The sequence below is a fragment of the Gossypium arboreum genome, chromosome 8, assembly GCF_025698485.1.
Source record: "Gossypium arboreum isolate Shixiya-1 chromosome 8, ASM2569848v2, whole genome shotgun sequence".
In the NCBI taxonomy this organism is placed as follows: Eukaryota; Viridiplantae; Streptophyta; class Magnoliopsida; order Malvales; family Malvaceae; genus Gossypium; species Gossypium arboreum.
The window spans coordinates 69,494,474-69,499,576 of record NC_069077.1 but is presented as its reverse complement, the minus strand read 5'-3'; positions in this window follow the sequence as shown (position 1 = coordinate 69,499,576).

Below are 5,103 nucleotides of genomic sequence, written 5' to 3'. Positions count from 1 at the left end.
AATTGTAAATATCTCAAAATATAGAATTCCTTTGCTTGCTCTGTTTCTTTTATATGAAAGTAGACTCATTAAACTTTAATTTCACATCTCATTCAACCTCTAATTATATTCCTCCTATTTTTAGTGATTTTTCAAAATCACGTCACTGCTACCATCTAAAAACAGTTTTAATGCTAATTTCACTCTTTCACACATTCTTTATGCTAACCTCATTTTATCTTATATATGTATATACCACAAATCATTTTCACCACATTTCATTCACCATAAGTGTAGGTCCAAACCACAATATCACCACAAAACCATCCCGTTGAACAATTCAGATCAATCCTCGATATTTAATGGTTTCAAAGACACACCCCACCATCATACTTCGTTTAGTTCGGCTCTCTTGTACACATGGTGAACACTTAGTACCACTCATGCGACCTAACCGATTTGTCTCGTAGCTCTCTTGTCTACATGGTGTCCTTCACTTGGAATCACGCATGCGCCTAGCTACATTTATCTTTCACGTAGCTCTCTTGTCTACATGGTGTCCTTCACTTGGAATCACACATGCAACCTAGCTACATTTATCTTTCACGTAGCTCTCTTGTCTACATGGGATACATCTCGTATCACACATGTGACCTAGCTACTACAGGTGTCTCAGAAGCTTTCTTGTACACATGATGTGCACTCAAAGATCATACATGTGACCTAGCTACGCTCCCTCTATTTCATTCAATCTCTCCGAATGTTCAACCGGGATCTCTCTCTCTATATTTATTTCCATTCTTCCAATAGTCAATTTACATTTTAACATCAGCTAGTATATTTATATAATAGGCTGAAATATAAGAATGTACATGAAATTATTGTAATATTTACATACAAACTTACCTTGGTGCAAAATGTGGAAATTTTGCAATTTAGTCCAAAACTTTTCCTTCCCCGCTCGAGATCAATTCCGTCTTTCTTGATCTATAATAACACATTTAGCTCATTTAATACTCATACTATTTATTTCAATCCAAAAATCACATCATGGAAAAATTACATTTTGCCCCCTAACTTTTACAAAATTACAATTTTGCCCCTAGGCTCGGGAATTTAATTTCAGCCTTTATTCTTATGTTTTATGATATGCTGAACATTTTTCTCTTCTACAACAACATCAAATTCTCACTCTATCATATAGTTATGAACAATAAGTATTTTTACCGATTATGCTATTTTACTCGTTTTCACTTAAAACCGAGTAGCACAAGTTATTTAACATAATTTAAAACCTCATATTCTATCATAAAACATCAAAATACACAAATTTCACCTATGGGTATTTTTCCAAATATGAACCCTAGGTTAAATTATTACTAGCGTAAGCTTAATCGAGCTTCCGGATTCCAAAAACGTAAAGAACATTAAAAGCGGGCTTGGAATCACTTACTATGGAGCTTGAAAATTGAAGAAACCCTAGCTATGGAGAGAGGGAGAATTCGGCAGCAACTAAGGAGGATGATGATCAATTTTGTGTTATTTTTCCCATTTTATTTCATTTAATATCCAAATGACCAAAATGCCCCTCCTTACTAAACTTTCAAAAATTCCTTCCATGTCCTAATTTTGTCCATGAACTTAAAATTGGTCAAATTGCTATTTAAGACCTCCTAATTAATATTCCAAAACAATTTCATACTAAAAACTTCCGGGATGCAAATTTTGCAACTTATTCGATTTAGTCCCTACTTTCAATTTAAGCACTTTAGGCATAGAATTTCATCACGAAATTTTCACAAAATCATGCAATCATATCATAAACCCCAAAATAATTATAAAACAATTATTTCTATCTCGGATTTGTGGTCATGAAACCACTATTCCGATTAGGCCCTAATTCGGGTTGTCACATCTAGAATCCAAGTTTTGCAATTTATTCAATTTAGTCCCTAATTTCCAATTTGACACCTTAGTCAAAGAATTTCTTCATGAAACTTTAACACATGCATATTCTCATCTATTGGGCCTCATAATAATCATAAAATAAATATTTTGTTGTCGAATTTGTGGTCCCAAAACCACTATTCTGACTAGGCCCTATTTCGGGATGTTACATTTCTCCCCCTTAGGGACTTTCGTCCTCGAAAGTCTTACCAGTAAACAGGTTTGGATATTGGCTTCTCATGGTTTCTTCTGGCTCCCACGTAGCCTCTTCTACACCATGTCGATGCCATAAAATCTTTACTAGGGCCACATTTTTATTCCTCAACCGCTTAATCCCACAGGCCAAAATCTTAACCGGTTCCTCTCCATAGGTCATGTCCGGTCAAATTTCAATCTCTGCCGATAAAATCACATGAGAGGGGCTTGATCGATATTACCTTAACATGGATACATGGAACATATCATGAATCTTTTCCAGTTCTGGTGGAATGCCAAACGATAGGCTAATGGCCCAACTTTTTCAGTGATCTCATATGAACCGATAAATCGTTGACTCAGTTTGCCTTTCCGACCAAATCTCAACATCTTTTTCCACATAGATACTTTCAAAAAATACTTTACCTCCAACTTGGAACTTAATTTCTTTTCTTTTCAGATCAGTGTATGATTTTTGCCTATCCGATACCACTTTTAAACAATCTCGTATCATTTTAACTTTTTCTTCAGTTTCCTTAATCAGATCTACTCCATGAATTTGACTTTCCTTGAGTTCTGTCCAGTACAATAGAGTTCGGCACTTCCTGCCATACAAGCCCTCATAAGGTGCCATCTTCAAACTTGTTTGAAAATTTTTGTTGTAAGTAAATTCTACCAACGACAAGTATTTTTCCCAGCTACCCTGAAATTCGAGAATGCAACATCGCAACATATCCTCAAGAATCTGAATCATCCGTTCAGACTGACCATCGGTCTGCGGGTGAAAAGCTGTACTAAAGCTCAATTTAGTACCCAAGGCTTCTTGTAACTTCTTCCAGAATCTCGATGTGAACCTTGGGTCTCTGTCTAAAATAATCAACAATGGTACTCCATGCAATCTTACAATCTCAAAAATGTACAAGTCAACCAATCTATCGAGGGAATAATCTATCCTTACCTGAATAAAATAAGTCGACTTTGTCAACTTATCCACTACGACCCATATGGCATCTTTCTTTTTCGAAGTTAACGGCAATCCTGTCACAAAATCCATAGCAACTCTGTCCCACTTCCATTCGGAAACCATCAAAGGTTGTAACAAACCTGGAGGTACTTGATGTTCAGCTTTAACTTGCTGACATACCAGACATTTCGATACAAATTTAGAAATATCTCTTTTCATGCCGTTCCACTAGTACATTTTCTTCAAATCGTTGTACATCTTAGTACTTCTTGGGTGAATTGACAAACGGATGTTATGTGCTTTTTGCAAGATTTTTCGAATAAGCTCATTGTCTTTGGGTACACAAACCCTATCTCTGAACATCAAACACCCATTAAAACCAATCTGAAAATCTGATTCAATACCTGACTCATATTGAGTCCTTTTAGCTTGCAAGTCATCATCATTAGTTTGAGCATTATAGATTTCCTGAAGAAATGTTGGCCTAGCCTCTATCTCTGCCAAGATTGAACCATCATCAAGCAATGCCAATCAAGTATCCATGGCCCTCAATGTAAACAAGGATTTTCTGCTTAACGCATCAGAGACCACATTCGCCTTTCCCGGGTGATAGTCAATGATCAGATCATAATCCTTAATTATTTCTAACCATCTCCGTTGTTTCAGATTCAATTCTTTTTGAGTCATCAAATACTTCAAACTCTTGTGGTCTGTGAATATACGGCAAGTCTCACGATATAAATAATGCGTCTAAATTTTTAAAGCAAAAACAATGGCGGCTAGTTCTAAGTCGTGTGTCGAATAGTTCTTCTTGTGCGGTTTCAACTGTCGTGAAGCATAGGCTATTACTTTGCAATCTTACATAAGTACACAACCCAATCCATTTAAGGATGCATCACTGTAGACCACAAACTCTTTTTTCGGCTTAGGCAATATTAAAACAGGAGCTTCAGTCAGCAGTGTCTTCAACTTCTCAAAACTTTGTTGACACTTTTCCGTCCATTCAAATTTAACGTCTTTCTGTAACAATATAGTCATTGGAGTCGCTATCATGGAGAATCCTTTCACAAACCTTCGATAGTAACTGACTAGGCCCAAAAAGCTTTTAACCTCGGTTACATTTTTAGGCGGCTTCCATTATACGATAGCAGAGATCTTACTTGGATCAACTCAGATGCCTTCACCCGAAACAATATGACCCAAAAATCTGACTTCTTAGAGCCAAAACTCACTCTTGCTACACTTAGGATACAATTGCTTTTCCTACAAGGTCTGCAACACAATTCTCAGGTGCTTCGCATGCTCTGTCTCATCTTTGGAGTAAATTAAAATGTCGTCAATGAATACAATGACAAACTTATCCAAATATCGCCGAAAGATCCTATTTAGATCCATAAATACAGCCGGTGCATTCGTCAGCCCAAACGACATGACAAGAAATTCATAATGACCATACCTCGTCCTGAAAGCTGTCTTAGGTACATCCAATTCTTTAACTCGCAGCTGATAATAGCCAGACCTCAAGTCAATCTTAGAGAACATGGTGGCTCCTCTCACCTGGTCAAACAAATCATCAATCCTTCGCAAAGTATACTTATTCTTGATAGTTACCTTATTCAGTTGGCGATAATCTATACATAGCCTCATCGAACCATCTTTCTTTTTTACAAATAGTATGGGGGCACCCCAAGGTGAAAAACTTGGCCTCGCAAACCCTTTATCTGTCAGCTCCTGCAACTATGCTTTTAACTCTTTCAGCTTGGTTGGCGCCATTCTGTACTAAGCAATAGAAATGGGAGTTGTCCCTGGCACCAATTCAATACCAAACTTTATCTTCCTTTCAGGGGGTAATCCGAGTAATTCTTCCGGGAACATATCTAGATACTCACATACTATCGGCACAGACTCAATCTTCAACTCTGTTTCTTTAGTGTTCAATACAAATGCAAGGTAGGCTTTATATCCTTTCCTTATATATCTTTGAGCAACCATTGCCATGATTACAACCAATGGTGAAC